This window comes from Haemaphysalis longicornis, unplaced genomic scaffold (assembly GCF_048455015.1).
Source record: "Haemaphysalis longicornis isolate Haplotype H1 unplaced genomic scaffold, Haemaphysalis longicornis Haplotype H1 scaffold_3, whole genome shotgun sequence".
NCBI classification, from domain to species: domain Eukaryota; kingdom Metazoa; phylum Arthropoda; class Arachnida; order Ixodida; family Ixodidae; genus Haemaphysalis; species Haemaphysalis longicornis.
This window is the reverse complement of record NW_027526335.1, coordinates 58,533,031-58,556,467: the sequence shown is the minus strand read 5'-3', so window position 1 is coordinate 58,556,467 and position 23,437 is coordinate 58,533,031. Positions and strand designations below refer to the sequence as shown.

The following is a 23,437-nucleotide window of genomic DNA, read 5'->3' as shown; positions in this document are numbered from 1 at the left end:
AACCTCGCGTATACCCTTTGTGTTACACGAGTAACCAGAACAAGCCCATGAGCCCTCGTATGAAATTCGGCTGAAACCTCCAAATGGTTGGCGAGGCCTCCGTCCTGCTATGGGAATAAATAGCCTGTTGAATGAATGAATGAATGAATGAATGAATGAATGAATGAATGAATGAATGAATGAATGAATGAATGAATGAATTACCGTTTGAGTCTCGAGCATTAGCGCATGTATGAAGCTCGAAAGACAATACAACATAACACTTTTTTCACGCTGACTCAGAGACTGCCCAAAGCTCTCACTCCAATTTACAATGGGATTTTACGCTATCTAGGCCGTCTGATTTTCGATGACAGTCAATTGGATGGTCATTATTTGTTTTAGTATTTTTACTGGCTACACTACTTGCGATATGCGCATGCAGCAATTTGGTCCTGTGGGTGTTCCGAATGTGCTGCAACTTCGACATCACCACATTGATGTTTTCGTAATCAGCTATCCGTATCCCAAATGAATGTTCGTCTTCAAATAATTCAGAGCTTCGGGAAGCTCCGCCCGCAAATCTCGCGAGAGCTGCTTCGGCCGATAATTGGGTATTGAATGCATGGGAGCTACACAATATACTTATCAGCATAACTTTGTAGTTTTTTTTTTTTTTTTTTACAAACCGTATGCTTCGTACATGACAGGCGCGTGACATAAGAGCTACAGACTACAGCAACTTGGTGTATTTCCGGACAGTAGTGTATCTCGCACCTTCGATGTTTGACCTACACATAGAAATGCGCAAAGCAGCTGATATTTTTAGAACAGAGAAGTTAACTTTTATGCTCCATAGCCTTCTCTAATATGTAATGCGAGTATGTTTCCAGCGGCAAGTCTCAATCGTTATTGGGCCTCCTCCATTACGAGTCCCGGATCGTCCGCGGACTGCCCGAGACGCGATACGGCGCTCGATCTTTTCATGTATGTATTCCTATGGGACTTCCGGTCCGAACGCACTCCTCGGACATGCTCGCGGACCATCCAGGACTGGTAAATCGTGGATGCCCATTATTAGACGCACTCTTTCTAGTCGCTGTGTGCCTATCACTGGGATCTTGTGCTCATCTCTGGTATGATGATACATCTGCCGCCGACCACGAGTTCAAAGAATAAAAGGACTATTTGTCAGTTTCCAAGTTCCTGGAACTGAGCCCGCAGGCCTCGATGCTTCCGAAATGAGCTTAATGGTACTGCACTGGAGTGGTGGCTAGCTACCCTGCACGTTTTGCTGAACTTCAGGTGTTAGGGTAGGGTACTATATGTATACTAGTTCTACTATGTCGATAGTAGAAGTTCTGGTTAATATCGGCATGAATGCAGTTGGCTATAAAATGGCATTTTAAGGTTTAACGTGTTTTGTATTTTGTTGTTAGAGCCGAATACCGCAGAGGCATATAATAATTTTAGCGGGATTTAAACGCTCCCGTAGCTTACTATAACATGACTGATGGCGAATTCCATTGGGCGAACAGGATCAAGTGGAGCGAGAAGCCAGAGCAGCACACGGGAGTAACGGGGACGTGTGCTTTCGTTCCGCGAATGAAACATTCGCGCTGCTCCCGGTGCAGTGAAAAGAGGGGGAGGGCGTGATGTCAAGAGTCATGTGACCAAACGTTTCCCGCGCTCGCTTCCCGGAGCATTTCGCGCGCTCGTGATGTCCGCACGCAGTTATTCCTCGCCAGTTTTGAAGATACGTGCCGGTGGTTTTGTGTCTGACTTCCACATGGCGACGAATGAAGAAGCCGAGCAGATGTTCATATTCATGATAAAGGGGTCACCATCGTGTCTCCCAAAAATTAGCTGCGAACGATAACAGCGTCCGCCGTCTTTTCCAGATACGACTCTACCTTCGGTCGCTGCTCCGGCGGGGTGAACAGGTGCTCGAACATAAACACATGCAATGTCAAATCGTCGTCGTCGTCGCTGCTGCTGCTGTCCTATGATGAGCTCGCGCTTGAATCTGTGGTGCTTTCAGCATCTAAAAGTAGCAGCAATTCCTTGTCCAGACGCCCGCGCTTAGCTGCTGCCGTACGCACTGAGCGACTACTGCGGCTGCTGGATTCCGCCATTTTTCCTCCGCCACCCGGGGATAAAACCAGAACTGACGCAAAAGAGGTCATGTGACTTCCTCGGCGTTCCCTGTTACTCCGCCGCTGGCGACGGAGCACCGAGAACTGCTCTCGGCTGCTCTCGGCGCCAAAAAAGTGCTCCTCATCGACCAATGAAACACAACGCCCCTGCTCCTGCCCGACCACTGGAAGACGCCAGAACTCGCGAGAGCACTTTGGGTGCAGTTAGAAGTGCTCCTGTTCGCCCAATGGAAAGCGCTATGAAGCGAACCAATTAAAGAACACATCACGTGGCGCCTGCCCGTAAACTTGGCTAGCGCCCGCCGATAGAGTCCTGGAGTGAGGGCACCACTCATCGAAACTGAACTAACCTCTCGGCCACCTGCAGCGAAGCTTGACTTCAAGCCTAAAGGTCCAGATATAAAAAAATGAGGTGCTGCTCTTCATGGCGTAAGACGGAGGTGTTCCTTCGTTTTATTTTTTTTATTTCCTCTTCTGCATGTTGCCCGTATATGTCCAGTGACGGGCAAGCTGCACGGTTTACCTCCAACGTATTAATGCTCACACATCACACGTGTATGTCACAAGAAGACGGAAGCATTTTTGTGGGTAATAGTATCGGGCTAGAAAAAGTTCATCCCGTTATATTTTAGATAAATAGAGTCCTCATACGTAGAGCAGACAAGTTAAAAATTCATTCGAGCCCCACAACGCGATGTTTTCATTGCTTTTTCTATGTTCGACGACAGAAATTTGTGTTTATGCACGGCGGGAATTCACTGGATGCTCCCTTCTGATGCAGAAGAAAAAAAGAAACTAAGCTAATGGGACCTAGAAATTGCAAACACTGCCAGATAGTTTGTAGATAGGCGTAGAGAAAGTAAGTATAATAACATCAATATAACACTTCTTAAAAATTCAGTATGCTTCCGGAAAGTGGTGTGTTCTGAATCGTGCATACTTATTGGGTGAATTGAGTATTATTCTATGTCTCTAGCGATTAAAAACCAGCAGAAAATATGGCTTCTTGTTACAGCGCTTTCTCAACTGACGTATGCAGCAAGTGTTTCAGGATGTATAAGCCCTGCAACCACCCATTTCCGTCGGGACCTACATATCCGTTTTAAATAGTTAAACTTTTCCACGAGGACTTAACGCGAAAGTTCGCCTGTCCGTTTTTTAACGCTTGGTATGTCACACTTTCACCGCATAGGAAAATATTTATTCGAAAGCCCGAGGGACTTGATATTTTCATTTAAAACCACGTATATTGTACTCTAGAAGGGTCTTCTTAGCACTACACATGTACTTACTAGTGAAGCTGACTTTATAATGGCTTGGTTTGAAACTTAATTTCTAGGGATACATCGGTTCTTATGAAGGTATTTAATAAAAAGACCTTGCGCAATCCTATTTTGATATTAAATCGCTTATATTGTTCCACAAAATGTCTTTAGAGCAGACCACTTGCGAATAGGGGTTGAGCTTCTTTCAAAGATACTCAGTCGATGCTCTCTGCAAGAGGTCGTAGGCAGTCATTTATAAAAAGCCACTAGCGTTTTCATGCTTCGCTATCAAACTACCTGTATTGCCCTTGGAAAAATATCTTCCCAGCAATGTGTTTATGTGTAGTAGCGAAGCCATCAATAAAGGTACTCGATGTGTAGCAGAGGCTTAGGAGTTCATACGACAATTACCATTTGCAGGTTTCTACAATTTTCGAAGTAGCATTCGATTAAGCACTAATCGCGATGCATCAAACAATCAGGGCCACATGAACACCTGGTGCAGCGACGTGCAAGGAGTGCCCACCGTCTGCAAGGACAGCCGACTCATGTCCGCTTAACTGCGAGTAACGAGTACATCCAAGCGGCCGACGTTTGAGTAGCGAGCGTTCCAGCACACGTCCTAGAAGGGCAATTATTCACCTTTTGTTTCTTTCCCTACACGCACACAAAGCATTGGCGAGTGTTTGCTCACAGAGCAAGGACCCGCCAATCGGCTCGCAACAAGTTGCAGCTCCGCCGCATTGAGGACATGCGCATAACAAAGACCTGAGCGCGCAGTAACAGTTCCACGCTCGTCGCCGACGTGGGAAGCGGGTTTAGTCTTAGTTTGGAATATGCACGGGCTGCAGGCAGTTTGGTCTGACCCAGACGGGAACTTTACGCGTGAGCGGACGGGCAAATATTTTCGCTGCATATATGCACGACGGCTCGTTAAGCGTTGCTGCACACATGTAGGCGCGCGGTCTTTTGAGACAAGCACTCGTTGCACGCGCACCGCATGGGACGGCTGTTGCTCGAGCTTGCCACGTTTCGTTTGAGGTCTGTTCACACAGCTAATAGACTCTTGGCTACATCTGCATATGAAAAGACCCGATGGTACGACGGGGACGATGCGATTTAAAGCTTTGGCCCACGCATACACGTTCCTGTGAGCTCGGCGCTGAAGCACGCGATAAAAACTGCGAGGGAACGAGGCCAGAACCACGGCAGATCACTTTTGCTGGAGTTAAGTGTTGAACTCAGCGCTACGGCTGGGATTTTATAGTTTTCAGGGAATCGTAAAGGCGGTGTATGTAGGTATACCTGTATATTTGTAAAGTTACTTCTCTCATTTGATGACACTTCTATTCTCTGGCAGCCCGCTAGAGGGAAGTTAGGGATCAAATACGAGCTTCACGCTTGGCCCATAAACTCCAGACTGCAGCCTGAAAATACGTGCGCCGGTAACGTAGAAACGTGCTTAAAATGAGAAAAAGTTGACTACTGCGTCGTTATTGAGTAGCCTGTAATGACATTACCTGAACCCTATATGAACTGTACCCATCTGAATCGAAATTTATAGTAACAAGTTTTTTTTAGCATCAAAATGAGGCATTTTAGTAAACCGCATTGTCATAACTGAAATGGCTGAAAAAAGCTATAGAAATTTTACAGTTCCCTTTTGACACCGTTCACCTGGATTCTACTTCGTTGCATGGGAGTCGCGTGCTAAATCTACGTGATATCAACGTGGAATTTAGAGAGAGAGAGAGAGAGAGAGAGAGAGAGAGAGAGAGAGAGAGAGAGAGAGAGAGAGAGAGAGAGAGAGATAGATAGATAGATAGATAGATAGATAGATAGATAGATAGATAGATAGATAGATAGATAGATAGATAGATAGATAGATAGATAGATAGATAGATAGATAGATAGATAGATAGATAGATAGAGAGAGAGATAGAGAGAGAGAGAGAGAGAGAGAGAGAGAGAGAGAGGGAGGGATAGATAGATAGATAGATAGAGAGAGAGAGAGAGAGAGAGAGAGAGAGAGAGAGAGAGAGAGAGAGAGAGAGAGAGAGAGAGAGAGAGAGAGAGAGAGAGAGAGAGAGAGATAATGCTCTTTAATGTAAACTGGTGAGGTCAGCCCAGCTATAGGGACAAGGCTTGCTACACCAGATGGTGGGTGACTACGTTGATGAGTGGTGGATATTAGAAATTAGGGTTACAGCAGGAAGAAGACAAACGTTGAAAAAAAGCGTTGAAAAAAAAAAGAAATGTAAAAACAAGAAATGCTGCCAGCAGAGTCCGGAGATCAAAATACAATTGAAAAGAGAATCGTTAATGTAAACACTGAAACAAAATGAAAAGTAAACGACGCGAAAAAAAGAGTAACAATACCAACCCAAGAAAAATAAATAGATGAACGCCAGTGACACCAAAATAAGAAAAGTAAATAGATGAACGCCACAGTGCGAAAGAGTAGATATCGCGACACACTTGCTCTGTCTGCGATCTAGAGAATTTTGTCTAGTTCAGTGTTTCGTAGGAACTGGAGTAGAACTTTTATACCTAAGGTACTGTCAGCAGTATTGGCCCAGGGCCCAAAAAATGACGAAGTTCCAGACTGCCTCCATGGCGTACACGAGAGAGGGAGGTCGCTGCAGTTTTCCGCGCAGCAGCGAATCGAGGGCAGACGCACAGCAAGTGATCGACAGCCTCACTCACAGCGCAAGTCCGGCACAGAGAGGAATCGTCCCCACCTATCTTGAACTTAAAACTCCGAGTAAATCCTACATTCAGGCGCAGTCGGTGCAACACTCCTTCACACCGCTTTTTGATGCCGCGTGGAAAGCGGAAGTTGCAGTGCGGGTCAATAGCCTGCAGTGGTAGATACCTACTGTGAGGGTCCTGCCACTCCAACATTTGTGCAGTCTATCCATTTGCGAGGATAAGGGCGTTGCTGTCCTCTCGGGAGAAAGGAAGCTGGGTCGTACTGCTCATAAAGTGGCCTGCGCTGGCGGCTGCATCAGATCTAATATTGCCTTGTATGCCCGAGTGACCAGGCAGCCACTGAAGATAGATGTCATGTCTTCACAACAACCACAGTCAGCTTGTATGTGAAAATGGCGAAATTCACACAATGGCAGTGGCATTTAATCTGCGAATTGATAAGTCCCTAAACAGTGTATAGTTGCCAGGAGGTCCCCTCAGCAGTGTAAACTCTGGGACCTTTTTCTATGATAATAATTGCTATTGTTCTTTCTTGTATGCAAATATTTTTCAATAAAACGTGAAAACCTGAAACCCAAAATGCTATTGACACTTTTACGTATACTTTTACTTCGTGTACTTATTTAGCTGGCGAACGACCTAGTCTCATTGCTAGTAAATTGGACCGTCCATACAAAAATGAGTGTTTTCCACCGTGTATCTTAAGCTACACCATCACGTCAACCTTCAAAAACAATGTTTTTTTAATTCTGTCCTATTCTGATCTACCGAGATGGATTGTGGGTTCTAAGACCATACATATGCATGCGTTCCTAATGCTAATTTTCAGCTTACATGGTAAAAAGAAGCACCCAGTTCATCGTAGAGAACTTGCTTCACATTTTGCTGTTTTTAGTGAAGTTTGTTGTCCAAACATTCTTCTTCGTTTTTCTCCCTCATGCCCAGGCTTCTCGGGGGCCCCCTGTCAAGTCCTGTCAAAACAAATCAAGCTGCAGACTCTCGGGTTTCGGCAGTCCCGATCCAATGCGGTTCAGTAGCCTTCGCGTCTGAAGCGACTAGGATCCGAAATAGCCTCGTAGATTTCCGCGAAACTTCCTTCGAGGGGAAACATCTCCAGGCACGCGTGGCATCGAAAGACGAGGCGCAGGCGGAGAATAGCAATAAAAAAAACACCTCCAAACATGGTCTGCGCGAACACATGCTTGCGCGATGCTGTTGGCGTGATCGTAATTCCGTCACTTTCCCTTTCCCTCTGGTCTGGTTCGGTTGCGTAGAGCTTGTCGATCCCTGCGGTTGTTTTGCTTATGTTGCTTCATTTTTATGGCCAGATTAGCTCGGAGTCACTGATTTTCCCATACTTTCTTCGGACCACGTGGTTGCCTCAAAGCAGTGTATAGCTGCCACCGACTTATGTTTGAAGGTAATCAAAATAACAAAAAATTCACGCATCTCCATGAAGTGAATCATGACGAGTGTGATGGGCGAAGAACTGGGGCTCGTTCTTAACGTAAATCACCCGTGGCATTGCCCACTCGCGCATGTAAATGAGGGACAACGCGTGTGTACAGTATATACAATTCCAATCCAATCCAATCCCATACAATTCAATTTAATCCAATCCAATTCAATCCAATCATATCCTATCCAATCCAATCCAATCCAATCCAATCCAATCCAATCCAATCCAATCCAATGCTTCTCGCACATGCGCAACACTGCGTCACGGACGCCAAGCCCTGGACAAAGCGAGGTCCTAAGGTGCTTCGCCCCTAAAAGCAGAAATATTGAACCCCGTGAGCTCTCAATCTTGTCGGACAACCCTATAATCTTGTGTCCGTCCTCAGTTACCATACAGAAAATGTCAATTAATTATTAAACACGTATAAGGCTGTCATGAATGCCCAATTTACGAATAAAAATTTACGAATTGGATGTGTACCTGTTAGCGGCACGGCTAGCCTTTCGCTGTGAAAAATAAATAAACTGAAGTTGATCCTCCCCCGTGACAGTCGTCGAGAGTATCAAGTGCGAATATGCCTTCCCTAACAGACGAATCGAGGGCGCAAATGTTCACAGCACGTTGCGGGCTTTATTAATCCATTATTTCCCGTCAACCGCTGCGGTATGCGACTTGACACGTTCCATTATATGGGGGTGAGATCCAGAGGCAGTTTCGTTTTCTTGATAGCAAATGAACCCTTATCTGCGTTTTAACGGCCTGCATCCTGTCGCTATTGCTTCCAGTCTAAAAAAATTTTGCAAGTCATTAAGAATTATTCCGCCTTTTTTTTAGGAACTTTGATGGCAATTCAAAGGAACCACATATGACGCTCCCAAGCTCTGCTTACATAACCGCGAAGTAGTTTACTAGACGGAGTAATTGATAAAAAATTCGAATATTCGTTTTGAACTAACCAGGGAAAATGGAGGAGAAAAGCGAAAGGAAAGGCCGAGAGGTTATCCAGGCTTAGAGCCCGGATTGCTACTCGACACTGCGGAAGGGGTGTTCAGGGGATGAAAGAGATGTCAGGCGAAAAAGGGGGGATAGGGGCGGGGTCGCGCACACACTTTAGTCCCTTCGTGGGCACTAGAGTCTCTCAGCTAAACCTGTGTCCTTCATAAAACGCAGAAGGGCTTTTGTTGCCTTCTGCGAAGTCGATTGTAGGGGTCTTTGTCCTAGAATAGTCTCTAGCTTGAACTGTTGATTCTCCAATCTTCTGAGCTCGGCTGCCAAAACGCGTCTTTCCGATGAATACTCGGGGCAGCAACAAAGCACATGGTCGATTGTCTCTTCAACCTCGCAGGCGTCGCAGTGAGCACTACTGGCCATCCCGATGAGGAAGGAGTAGGCTTTCGTGAAGGCCACTCCCAACCACAGCCTACAAGGAAAATAATTGTGCGTAAACTCAGTACTGAGATACACATTTTATGCTTATCAAAACCTGATATAAAAGAGTGTAATCTAGCGCGTGCAAGAATTCACAAAGAGGTTTAGTATTGCGAAAAAAAAAAATCGCATACCTAAAATACGAAAGATGAATCCGATTATGCAGGAGCATATGCGCGCTGTCCACGGAACCGAAGCAGACCGAACGCACGAAGTCCACTAGGTATGTGCTGCGAAGCACAGTAAAAGCGACGTGTATTATAGACCAAGTTTAGTTCATTGCTATTGTGCTGTATTGACTTTTCTTTCTGTAACGGCGCGAACCCCAGAACATCTGCCTGTGCTCAACAGAGACCTTTTTTTAACTTCGTGATTTTGCCATGCGGCATATGACAGAATGTGTAACGATGCGAAGAGCGAAGTAAGTATGAAAGCAAGAGAAAGATAAGAAAGCAGCAAAGCAAGAAAGAGAAGGGGTACAAAAGTGAGAGGTAGTCAGGAAACCGATAACACTGGTCAAGTCTACAGGTAGGCTACCAGTCCGGTTTCATGTAGGAAGCTCATTAGCGACCTGCAGTAGCGGTCTTCTTGCACCCAGCGGTCGAAGTCACCCGGTTTATTCCACTGACGACCAACCGTCCTGAGCGCATTGTCCCGAGCTGTCCTTGTTCCTGTGCGCACCCACAAGAGATGCTTGACATTAGCTTCAGCCGCCGGAGCCGGACACTTGGGACGTGTTCCTGGGTCTTCTGGTGAGGGTCCCCAAGTCCTGGTGACTGATGGTGTGGTGGTGTGAGAGCCACCCCAGGCCGAAGCCTCCTGAAGGAAACTTCCTCAACCCAGGCAAGTTTTAGATGCGACTGCATCTCATTCACTCGCCTTGTCCCTCCATACGGCGTTGTCCACACCCCTCCCCCTACACTATAAAAAAAAATAGTTAGCGGCGCCCAGTTTCTATCCCACGACCCTGTGGGCGGAACGCGAGGTACATGGGGCTCTTCCCACTGCGCCACAAAACCGAGACAGAATCAAATGCTACGAACGCGCCTTATATCCTTGACTCATTCGAACTACGTCAAGAAGCTACTGATACAACGCATGATGGGGCAATGATTAACACTTGCAATAAAAGAAAAGAAGCTCCCACTTACAGCAACAATGATGGAGCAAAGGTCGTTGCGACAGCGAAGCCCCAAGCATACCACTTAGAGAGATTGACCAAGATTGGCCAATAAAACATAAAAATAATCATAAAACATAATAATCATACGCGTTCCCGACACGTTTCATGCGATTTCAGAATCAATCCAACGGAAACACCAGGTGAACCCCACGATGCGTCGCATCTACACAGGGTTCCCCTCGCGGGGAGGTGGGCGCAATTTTATTCTCCTTCCTCCTTCTTTCCTGTCCAATTCGGGCCTCATTCTACAGCTGATAAAGATGTGGCTCGGAGCCATTTTTTAACGGCGACGCTATTTAGCGAATCGTTCGAGTTTCGTGCCCGCAGTTGGAAATACCAAGAAAATGTTAAGCGCACGTGAGTGCGTGCCTCGCGACGACCGCCCCGCGTCCCCGGTGCACGTTTGTCAAGCCAAGCATACCCACTCACGGAGATCGGCCAAGATCGGCAAAAGAAACCAAAAAAAGAGAAAAAAACTCCAGCTTTCACAGTAATCATGCAAACACAGTTGCACGGAACAAGAAAGACAGGTCATAGCGTACACCCCTCGGAGGTGATGCCCAATGATTATCACTTCAAAAAAAAAAAATAATGGAGGAAGCTCACATTTACAGCAACAATGATGGAATAAAGGCGGTTGAGGCAGGGAAGAAGCAAATCGGCTGTAAACGTGGACTTAAAACAGTCGTGATGGTCGTAAAGGTTGCGTACAGCATCACTACCTTCGAGTCGTACGCGTTAGTGTGAGGTTCCTTGCATTTTTTTTTTCTCAAATTTTTTGTACGCTATAGCGAGTAAGGCTACGTAGAAGTCCTTATTATCAGGATCGTGCGACTTTGCTGAACTAACAAAGGCAGTGACCATGCTTAGTACCTTCACTAACGGCTCCACACATCGCGCTCCTAGGCGAGGATTATTTAGCCGTATACATGTCCGATGCACGGCACTCCAGGCATCAGCTGAATTTACAAACTGACTGAAAGACGGAGGCGCCGAGAGGATGGGTAGGAGTGTATGCGCGAAGGAAATGTGCGGACGGAACGAGGGATCGGGCATGAGGGAGAGGGGGGAGGGAGAGAGGCGTCCAGAGAACACGAAACGGAAGTAACGCAGCAGGAACGGAGCAAAGAGGGTCGGGAGCAGAGATGCTTGGGCACGCACGCCACACGATGGTTGTAAATCAAAAACTCGCAGCCGTAGACTTGGAGAGCCGGCCCCGTGGTTTATTCGCCCCAGGGCTGATGTACGAGCCTGCGCGAGCGCTGAGTTCGGCAGTTTGTTATGGGCTCGTTGTGCCGCTGCAGCCGCCTGCCCCCTCGTCGTCGGACGCCTCCTCCTCCTCCTCCTCCTCCTCCTCCTCCTCCTCCTCCTCCTCCTCCTCCTCCTCCTTCTCCTCCTCCTCCTCCTCCACGTCACAGTCCTCTTTTTACGCCTCTTCCTCCCCCTCGCTCTGCCTTGCCTGCTCAGCAGCCGGGAAGCGGCATGTGTTTTCTCGGCGCTTTACTGTACTCCAGCCGCATTTCGCTCGTACTTTTTGCGCAATTTGTACGCTCCGGCACCGTGAACGTGTGGGCTCAGTAACTTTTTTGTTCTTTTTGCAATTACTGCAGTGGTGTGTCACCCTTGTATACTTTGTCGCAGTCACTTGGGCGATCTTCAGTTCAACATGAGCATTCATGGCTCATGGCAATACGGAGTGTAGAGGGGACGTTGTGACAGGGTTAGGAATCCATAAAATACACGTCGATATCTTTTCGCGCGATAAATAATGAAGGTCCGTTTTTCGAATAAGTATATCCCTTCCTACTGCAGCCATAATAGCGCTGAAAAGAAAAAAGGCTCTTCATCTTTCGTGTTCACATCCTATTAACAGCCATTTAAACGCGAATTATGATTTTCAACGGCGAAGCTGTTTGGCAATTCGCTGATTCCGACGTTTCGCAATAAATAATAAAAAAAAAAACAGATCACCGGCCCCGGAACGATTTGAACCTTTGGTACATCAACGGAGTTAGAATCAGTCGTCTTACCGACTCGGCCACGACCGTGAGTTAGTACCCGAGAGTCAAACGGGTTCTCTGTGGCGAGGATTCACGCCACCTGCTCGACACAGAACACGTGATAGTGTGCCCGGTGCACCTGCGGACGCCTAGTTTAAAGGAGCCATGAAGAGAAAACACAAGTTCGGTTCATTCGAAAGATTGCCTCGATAGAATCATGCTGAAACCACCGTTAACGCACTTCACTCAAATAAGCTACATAACTAGGAAAAAATGGAATGGCCATGCGACCCACTAGCTCATTTCCCGCAACAGAACCTATGATGTCACATGAGCTCAGCTGTGCGATTGGCTGAGGACGGAAAAGTAAACGCAAATTAGGCATGGCTTATAGGCTTTCCGAATGAACTATTTGCGCTTAAGTGTAATGCATATTCATTTTACAGCCGTAAGAATGGTGCGGTAAACAATGAAAGTTACAAAAACGCACGTAAGCATAGAAGTACCGATGCATACTGCTTTTGGTACTGGATGCTTGTTTCACCTGCACAGCACTCCGCCGCTTTGAAGTTGTTTTACAGGACACTGGCCGATTGGCGTAAGCGGCGTTGTCCTACGTGACCCTGTTTGTCGAGGATACCCCAGGTTTCATGAGACGATCACTTTTTACTGTAACAAAAACAAGCCAGGTGCAAATACGCTCAAAAACAAAGCAACGGCGGACAACGGTTCGTGGATGACTATAGCAGCGCCATCTGGGAGGGCTGACGGACAGCAAGGCCGCAAACCCGAATGACGCAGTGGAAGTTCGCTTGAATACACGCGCTTCTGACGTCATTTGTGACTACGAAAACCTACGATTTGGCGGGCGAATCAAAATTTTAACCTAAATTGATCAATTTCTCAGTGAATACGGCATCATTTGCTGCCGGCCAAGCGCTGGGGGCGCTATAAAACGCGAAATCTTTCGAATAAAACAAACTTGTATTCTGTCTTCATGGCTTCTTTAAGTGCGCGCGTTCCGTTCGTTCGTCCTGCTTCTTCGTTTTGCTTTCTCTTTGCCATTATAGTAATAAAGATGAAGTAAAGGTCGTCGCGGCAGCGAAGAAGAATCGGCTCCAATCCTGGACTTAAACCGCCGTGATGGTCGTGAAAGTTGCGTACAGCTTCGCTACCTTCAAGTATTACGTTAGTGCGAGCTTCCTTCATTTATGACTCACTATTGCGTCATAGTTTGATACGCGGATTTACGAATCCGCGGTAGCATGAACATCCTATTTATACTATCTGATACATCAGTGCTCCGAGCAAGCTCGCCCGGTACTGCAGCAGTCAAATCATATGAGGTTGAGAGGCTTCATCTTCAAAGCGTCATTTTTCTTGTCGTGCTCGAAGTCTTTGCAATGATTTTAATTAATGCTATGGAGAGACGAACTACTAGCTTGACTTGTTTACATAGAGTTAAAAAAATGCAAACATGCACGCACGCAAGCACGCAAGCACGCAAGCACAGAAAAATGCGTTTACTCAAAAATAACATGCGGTTACTCAAGGTAACAACAGAAAGTACCCATCCTCATGGGCCTTTTTGTCTTCTGTCATCAACGTAATTGCTGAAAAAAAAAATACAGGTAGAACACGGCATAATGTTAATCCAAGAGAGTTCAGCAGTTTCCCTGCTTGTTTTAATTGTTGTTTGGCATCTGAGCTTCAATTTTGGTTTGCTAGACCTGCATGCCCTAAAAAAATTTAGTGTGGAGCAAAGCTAATCAACCGCAACCGAGGACGCTACGTAGTTATGCAACTTTGCGTCGTCCGTCTTATTTCTGGTTAGTTTCTTCTCCATAACATTATAATCCAGCACCGATCATTGCCCCGATCGGTGGTCGCTATATACCCCACGGAACAGCGAGTACACTTTGTATAACGTTACTTCTCAAAGTCATATTGCCGGTTTCGATAAATCGCTACACCGAAGTTGCGATGGTGCAGCCTGAATCGTGCAGCTGATTATCATTAACTGTAATTAGGGGCAACCTTTAGACTAACACTGCCAAAAATGAAGGAACTAAAGTTTTTAAAATTCGAAGACCGAATGCGCCTTGTAGCACCGAAGTTCCCAAGACCATGGTATTCAGTACTTACTGATTGTAGGAACAAGCCGACGCAACGCAGGCAATGAGGCGCTTCGTAATGGAGGGCTACGAAATAATTTAGACCATCAGAGGATCTTTAACGTCCGCCGAAATCTCGTACACGCAGGCGTTTTTGCTTTGCACCTCCATCAGAAAAGCGGCCGCCGCGGCCTGGAACCGAACCCGCAACCTCATGCTCAGCAGCACAACGCCTTAGCCACTGAGCCGCCACAGCGGGTCATGGTATTCGGCAAGTTGTGCAAGTTGTGCATTAATGATATCAAATTAACGCTCATCCGGTTATTATCGATTAGGTCTAGCACGCATTCCAAAGCATGCATTCTGCATCGCACACTGACACCGCGCAGACCGTAGCTCTTTCAGCGAAATTATATGTACAATGTCACCGAATTCGTTTTATTGGTGACACGGATAGGTCACTCCAGTGCATTGCGGTAAAGTTGAACCACAAGATGGCCCCAATATGAACATTTCACTCCCGAAGAGCCCGACGAAAATTTATCTTACAATGCAGTGCCTGCTTCGCTTTCTCCACAATGCCTAAGGCATCCGCCCAGCTAGTTTAACTTGATGACACCCAACGAACAGTAATTTTCTAAGCAAAAATTGCGAGTAAAAGTGGCCAGCGTCGCACCAACGACTTTACCACCGCCAACCAGACACGAAATGAAAAAAAAAAAAAAAAAGAGCTGAAGAGAGACGCGGCGGAACGCAAAATTGCGAGCGGGGCAAAAAGGAAATAAGACATCTGACATATTGTGGCCGGCTGGGCTGGCGCGCGATATCGCGAGACACGTCCTACGGCGGTGACGGCGGAACCATGCTGCAGGGAGTGGCCGGCGCCGCGATTTCGGCCCCTGATGGATGACCGAGTCCGGACAGCGGCCCGGCGGGCATAACTTGTTAGGGGTAGATAAAGCCCACCCTAATGAATCCATTCCATCCCCGAGCGACGACGGCGACGACGGAAACGTACGAAACACAATCATGTATCTAAAATGGTGACAGCTGCGCTACACTCGCGGCTCTCGTTGGTCCCAGCTTGCGGGTAGGTAGTTACAACTGGCTCTGCTCCGTCCGTTCAGTTGCCCACATGAACATGCTGCCGTGAAGCGTCAATTTGTTAATGGCAACGGGAAACGGCTTCGGTCGCTTCTTGGAGCGAGCACGTTCTCTGTTCACTGCGACATGTGTGTGTATGTATCAGTAGGACAAACACATTTGCTTCTGTGCGTGCGTGCGTGCGTTCATGTCTGCATATGTGTGTGTGTGTGTGTGTGTGTGCGTGTGTGTGGGTGTGTGTGGGTGTGTGGGTGGGTGTGGGTGTGTGTGTGAGTTTGTTTGTGGGGGTGCATGGGTGTGTGGGTGGGTGTGTGGGGGTGTGGGTGTGGGTGGGGGGGTAAGTTGGTGTGGATGTGTGGGTGGGTGTATGGGTAAGTGTGCGCACGGGAAGCCCTCGTACAACCTGCATAGCGCTTTCTAATTTAGCCAGAGGAGGTGCCTCTGACAATCGAGTCCAAAAAAGAAAAAAAAAAGGAATGGGGGTCATCACTCGGTCATCAAAAGAAAATGTCTTGGGTACGCATACCAAGAGTCCAGTAACTTTTTATGCCTTCTTTCCACTATTTCAGTGACGTTTCGCCAGGACGGGGGCTCCGTAACTCCCCATACGTCCACTATACGTGCAAACTGCCGGTATAATTCGACGTATTTATACACTCACATAATAAACACGCTCTGTGAGCGTGGCGTCCACTGTTGTGCTGCTTAACTTTTCAATGTTGCGGCGTGCAACGGGGGTCGAGCCATCAAAGCATTCGTTCCTTTCTGCATTCAAGCTCGGAAAACGGCCGTTCATGACACTTTAACAAACGTTAGGGAAGCGGTACGCTACAACGTGCACGGTGAGCAGAAATCAATATTTCATAATTTGACTCCAGTGCGTCCTATCGCCATGTCATCTCGCTTGCTCGTGCTGCCTTCGTCTCCGTTGTCGTGTCAGCTTCAAACAGAGTTGAGGCACAAGGAGATGCTGGGTATGGCACGACTGTCTCATCGGCGTCAAATTTATTGTTACAAATCATTACTTGCTCCAAATCACTAATCAATTGGTTCGGATTTCAAGCGCGTGATTGTAAAGGACTTTGTTTTTGCAGCGTGTAAGGTTTTGAAAACGGACAACTTAAAATAAAGCTGTAAGTTCTGGGGGAAGTGTCGGGAGAAAAAAATGAAGGACTCGAAAGGAAAAGTTGAGTTGAAGCGGAATATTAGTATACAAAAAGAAAAGAAGCTCCGAACCAATGAGTGAAGACTGGGGGATTTTGTTCCTTTATTCTTAAAATTCCGAACACTTCCAATGAAGAAAAATGACTCCGTGACGAAGACAACGAAGGACCTATAATACGCGCGTGTCGGGTATGGGTGTTTGCATGCAGCCAATAAGGCTCTTGATCACTGGCTGTCAAGACACTGGCATCATACAAGAAAGAAACACGTCACAAAAGTGTGCATGTAGTCTAACAGCGTCAACTTTCGAAAGAGAAAACAGGACCTTCAAAAAAGCGAGAGAACAAAGGGGTACAAAACGTTTGCATCTACAGAACACAAAATTATTGCCATGCTCTTGCTTTACATCTCAGGCTCTTGCTTTGCTGTTATGGATATGTCAGTGTATCTTGTATTTTTGCCGAAGGCGGGAAACTTTTATTTAGTGCTTTGCGTGCAATATAATGTTCATTCCCGCATGTATTTCCTGAAATGAGAAAATTACTCTGGCGTACCTGTCAACAAATCACGCCATCAGTTATATCAATGACCGACAAAAAGACTTGATCGAATCAAGCATGCAAGTGGATTAATACTCTATTTCAGGAAAAAAAAAGTGTTATTTTATTTACTATGCCTGTACAGGAAATATATACTGATGCGACAAAGTCATGTACATTTGCATTTATTTTCGTCTGAAAATAATTCTTTAAAAATAGTAAGTTTGTGGCAACTAGTGCGTGGATCTCTTCCAACTTAAACCCGCCGCGGAAACGCAGTGCTGCTGAGCACAAGGATGCGGGTTCGATCCCCGGCCGCGACGGCCGCCTTTCTGGTGAAGGCGAAAAGCAAGAACGTCCGTGTGTACGAGATTTCGGCACACCTTAAAGATCCCCAGGTAGTCAAAATTAAACCGGGGCCCCCACTACGGCGCGCCTCATCACCTGTGTAGCGTCGCCGCGTTAAACCTCATAATCAATCTACCAATCTTCCAAATTCCATAATGAACGGAGAAAGAAACCCGATACCACAGACTTGGTGTCGCAATGTATCAGGCACGATCAAATGAGGCGTTTTTTTTTTCGAAATGAGACAGATCTGTAAACCGAAATTTATTTATTTATTTATTTATTTATTTATTTATTTATTTATGTATTTATTTATTTATTTATTTATTTATTTATTTATTTATTTATTTATTTATTTATTTATTTATTTATTTATTTTCGATACTGCCAGTCTTGTACGAGACCAAAGCGGGAGGGCATCAGTTCTTGGATACAGAATACACCGTTTACAGTTTCCCATTTTTACAGCGGCATATTTGTCAGACGACGTCTAAGAGGATACAGAGGCTGGAGGCAGAAATGCCTTAATGGGCCTCGAGGCCTTTACAAAATTCAATAGGTACATTTTGAAAAATGGCGTTAATTACATACAAGCACTGAACAGTGGGTACATACTTACAGACGGCATATAAGACAGTTCTACTTATCAAGTAGACAGTACAACACCAGTTGCACGCAAACACAAGAGCACCGGAAATAATGCACCACAAGAAACATACACTTTGGTAACGTAGAATCAGTTATTGCAACCGGAAAAATAAATTCGTTTACACACACGTGTACGGGAACATATATACACCAAAAATAACCGCATGGAAAACGGTAATACGGCTCATCAAAAGAGAAAAAGATAAGAAACTGTAAAATTAGTCACAGAACATGTCCTCGATTTTTGAGGTGAACTCTGACAATGATTGTATGCTGGTAATCGAGGCATCTAAACTATTCCATTCTGTTATTGACAGGGGAAAAATGAATGCTTGAAGCAATCGTTGTAAAAAGTGTATTCCGTAATGGTGTACGCATGTTTGTGTCTCAGTTCTCTGGATTCTGAGATGTATTTTGATGCGTCGATGCGGCTGCGGTTATGAAGTAAGTTGCGTATAAATTTTAATCGTGCCAGTTTTGCTCTTGTCGCCAGCGTAGGAAGACCACAAGATTCTAAAAGGTTAGTGGGCGAGTCGGTGCGTAAATACTTATTGTCCGGGATAAACCTTACGGCCTTCCTTTGTACCCGCTCTAACCTTGCGATATGAGTGGCAGATTGAGGAAACTAAACCGTGCTGGCGTACTCTAAAATTGGACGGACGAATGTTGTGTAGGTTAAGAGCCTATAGTTTGTGTCGGTGCAAGTGGTAGACGCCTTCTTAAGAAAAACAGCTTATGCAGCTAACATTTAAATTAAGTCGGATAAAACTGCAGTGACAAGAAAAACTCGGCAACTTTCTCCTAAAAAAGAATCGCAAGAAAATAGGTGAGATTGTGCCCTGAAAACGAGTACGCAGATCCTCGTTTGCATCAAAAATGAGTCAGATCCCGCTGTTTCACCGATCCGAATGAGCCAAATCCATTTGCCCAATGGGCGTTTGCCTTTGGCTTGTCTGTTCAGACTGTGTCGTGAGTGTTTTGGGGATTTTTTTTTTTTGCTTTTTGAAGCTGGCGTATTATGAATTCAGACGGAATTAGGAGATCAGTAAAAGATCTATCGCCAGATGTCAACGATGAAGTGAACGGAAGGAGTGAACGAAATGAAACTGAGAGATGTGAAATACTGATTTCATTTCGTCTAACCCTACCCTACGAAATAACCCTGGTAACATTAAATTTTTTGCTGCAATATTTACCATTTTAGTACTTCAATAAGTACACTCTTAATCTGGATCCACATAAGATCCACTTAGTAACTGGAACTTTTTTGCAAAAAAGTTCCACTTATATATTTGGAACCGTGTTCCACATACCCTGAAAATGTAAGTGGAACAGTGCACCACATATTTTTGCAGCTAAATTATCTGGATCGGCGTTCCAAATAAAAGTATACGGATCACTGTTCCAAATAAACGGGTAGTGTAAGTTACTGGAACACTGATCCACGTAAAATGATTATGGATTTATCCGGTGCGCCGTTCCAGGTACCTTCAGACCAGCTGTTTATATAAAACGGTGTTCCGATAGACGTTGAGAAGCTGTCTATGGGACTCCACTTTTCCAATATATCTGCTTTCCTGTTGGTATAAACTGAGGTCATTTGCCAGGCTGGCGGATGCATTGGTATCAGAAGGAAACCGCAAGCACCATTCTAACACAGCCTTGACATATGGCCCACAGTGATACCAACAATTGGAAAACAGAAACCGCCGCAGCAGTGTGGTCCCTGACAGTTCCCAACAGTTGCCTATCGGAGCACAGTTCTATATAAAAGCTGGACTGAGATACCTGGAGCGGCACACAGAGACTTTGGCTTCACCCGCCGCATCCTGTTCTGGGTTTTGGCTGCATGTAAAAGAAACAAGACTCGCATTAAAATACATACCAAACCAACTATTAGCACAGATACAATGCTTTTCAAAACACGAAGCAAATTTTATTCGCTCGTATTATTGCGTACATTTGAGATACGGAGACATATCTGTTTCCACTTGGGCAGAAAATGACCAGCGTACAGGATCAAATACCAAAACGATATCAAGTGGCCAAAACGATCTAAGTGGCATTTGCCTATTTTCGCTAATATTTACCATTCTTTTTTGCTAAAAAAACATGGGTAATAAAGATGGCTTTAAGCGCAACCGCGTCACAAACAGACTTGTACATCTACCCTCGCACTAACTCAAAAAGCATTACACAACAGTGAGCATAAAATATGCTGTTTCATCACATGAAATCAGGTACCACAAATGCGGAAGTACCCACAGCGCTTGCCATACCATGTTTACGCATCCCGGTTCCCACATATGCAGTTTGCTATTAAATTGTAGGGAAAAGCCAAAAATACAAGCCATACATGGTTGAATTATCACAAGACCTGCAAGAGTGTAAGAAAAGAACACCCGAGCCAATACTAACAGTATAACATTTGCACAGAAAAACTTATCGGAAGCATGTGGCACTATTGCACAACTGAAACACATCATATATCAATATCAAGCTAACTGTAATATCAAGCTAACTGTAGTCAAAACCGACTATATACGCGCCCTGAAAAAGCATTTCACTGAAGCCGCGTTGCTTCCCCGACAATATGTAGCTATTTAAAATAACTTATCCAAAAAAAAGCTCATAGCACCCAGTGTGAATCTTACAAAATTTTACAAACCAGATAGCTCGGAGCATGTTACGCATTTTAAAATTTAACAAGCAGCCTAGCTCTAAAGACGTTATTAATTCCCTCAAGAACAATTCAGACATCCCAAATAACCAAGCCAGGTAACGTTGAAACATACACGTAATCAATTTTACCAAGCGAACTTGGAAGCATTTTTCCAGCCGGAACATTTATCTCAGGTAAAATTCACAGTTGCGTGCTATACAAACCCTACTATCATGACGACAGTATGCTTGTGACCAAAGCACTGCCTCTAACAAGCAAGAAATGCAACTTAGTCCAAAGTAAACACCTTTTCAAGCCAAATATGTATATTTCGCATTCTTCTAGGGCTTAGGTGTCAGCTAAGATACAGTACAAAAATTGATTAATAAAGCCCCAAACCGTCTGTGTAAATAATTACTTTCACGTTTGCATCCATCAACAGCAGCACTGCCATGGAAAAAAATTTCGAGCTGCACTTGAATAATAAAAACGTTACAGTGCAGTGCCATTAACTACGTTAACAGAGTAACAGAGTAGCTGCAAAGGCAGCCTGCGCTTTGTGCCAATGAAAAATTGCAAAGGAAAGCACGACTTCAATTTTGCAATTGACATGCCGCTTGCATCTACCAATCATTTGAACCACGACATATCTTTCCGAATAGGCTTCAACGTCTAACAATAATTTAAAACCCCAAGTAGAGTGACCACATCAAGTCTTTCAACAGAGCTTTCAACTTAAATGACACCAGGCCACTGTTAAATGGCCAAGAACTCTCTGCAAAAGTCCCAAGAACTCTCCAAAGTCGCATAAGTTTCAGGAGATAAAGATGAAATATACGGCGAGGAGGATGACCACATCTTGATGTGACAACGCAGGCGGAAAATCCATGACGTGTTTCTTGCAGACAATATTTATGCTGTCATTTTCTTCTCTCAAAATAACTGGACCTCGAGAATAACTGGACCACGTCATGTACCTTTAAGGAAGGAAGAAGAAAATTTTGTTAGACGATGGCTTTAGATGAGTGAGTTGCTTAGGATACCCCTTTTATAGCACAGTAATCGATTGAAATATCAGCGATTTCTTGGTTTCTTTTCTGGGAATGCTGCTAACAATGTACAAAAAATATTAGCGCAGACTGTCAATGGCCGTTCTCTAATTCTGGAAAGCAACCGCACTGGGCGTGGCCGTGGTGCCGTATTATTACAGCAGCAACTCTCAATGTGAAAGCAAAATGTTTGCAAAACTTGAATGCAAAATAATAGTTTTTTTTTTGTCCACATGTTGCAGCATCCGAAACAGGCTGAATGTGAAGGTATTTCCCAATATTGGAGTTCACGATTTATTTTCAACAGTAAGATTTTGCTACAAAGAAAACTACCACAAATTCAGTCCCGCAAAAATAAAATGCAGCTTCAATAAACACTACCATAAATTGAGTCCCACAAAAATAAAATGCCAACTTACCCAACTAAAATTAAGATGCAGGCGTTCCTGGCAGGGCCTCCTCGGAGTGCACTTCCAGGAAAGTTTTGCCAACGTGTTCCCAAAAGCTCTTACTGTCATTTTCACCTACAGGTCAAGTTGTCACTGAAATGGTGTTCCGAAGCCATTACGTATATTGCAACTACCTAAAAAGGGACCATCAAAGTTCCAGAACTGGGAGTGCGTACTTACTTGTAGAATGCAATGATTTCATCCCGTACAACGGCTTTCATGTGTTTCCTTTTTGTGAACACACGCCTTCAAGAACGGTGAACACACGCCTTCAATAACCAGGAAAATGGCAGTATGCATTCCTTGTTCCATTGTTTTAAGTCCCGGTCCGCCCTATTTCCTGGAAAATAAAAACAGTATAAAAATATCGAAGCATAAATTTACGCTTCCTTCTAAGAAGGGAGTACTACAAGAAGTCGTACAATGCCTAATTAGTTGTGCTAAAATTTATTTTGCAGCACGAGCCCTGGTAACGTTTTCAGGCGAAATATAAAAATATTTGAACATTTTTAGGCTCACCTGTCATTGCTCCATGCGGTGTGGTGAACGTCTGTAAATACGCAACACTCAAGAGGCACTCTTTCGTGGCTTTATGACTTCCACAATGCATTCATAATCTGCCACACTTGTCACGACGACGCCTCAGCGTGCCGAAGGTGTCTTCAGCCACAGTGAATGACACAGCCATGATTTCAGAGGTATATGTAAGGAATGGAAATAATTCGTTTTAATTTCTGTTCTTCAGACCAAGGAAAACAATTGTCGCAAACTACCAGTGTAGAGACAAATGTCTTCACAGTCAGCCATCTGGACAGGTTATACAGATCGAATAGAGAACGTAGCAATCTGCTTTCGCAGCATATTTTCTAAGTTCAAGGAAGCACAGAAATGGGTTAATGTTGGGTACACATAGTGATGCAAGAACTTATCACCTGAGCGTTGTCGGAAATTATTTCGACTCTCGGGTTACAACCGACATTGACGGCATAAAAATGCAAGAGTGGCTTATTTCTAACGCGGTTCGTGAAGTAGCAAGCACTAATTATGGATATTGAATAATTATCCTGAAGTCTCAAGTTACAACTGATATTAACAGCATAGAAACGGCAGCACACTTTCTATATACCCGCTGCGTGTTGTGTTTCCACATTTCTTCCCCTCTACAAAAGAAACGTTTG

At 45.0% G+C, this 23,437-nt stretch overlaps 1 long non-coding RNA gene across 1 annotated transcript; it reads right to left on the bottom strand.

Moving 5' to 3' along the window:
* Positions 1-20,046: 20,046 nt before the first annotated feature.
* Positions 20,047-23,083, bottom strand: LOC144173264 (uncharacterized). The gene is made up of 4 exons (XR_013323212.1): positions 22,779-23,083; positions 22,440-22,599; positions 22,230-22,352; positions 20,047-21,738 (listed from the first exon to the last, which is right to left on the bottom strand). It is a non-coding gene; the product is annotated as an uncharacterized LOC144173264 (long non-coding RNA).
* Positions 23,084-23,437: the final 354 nt, after the last annotated feature.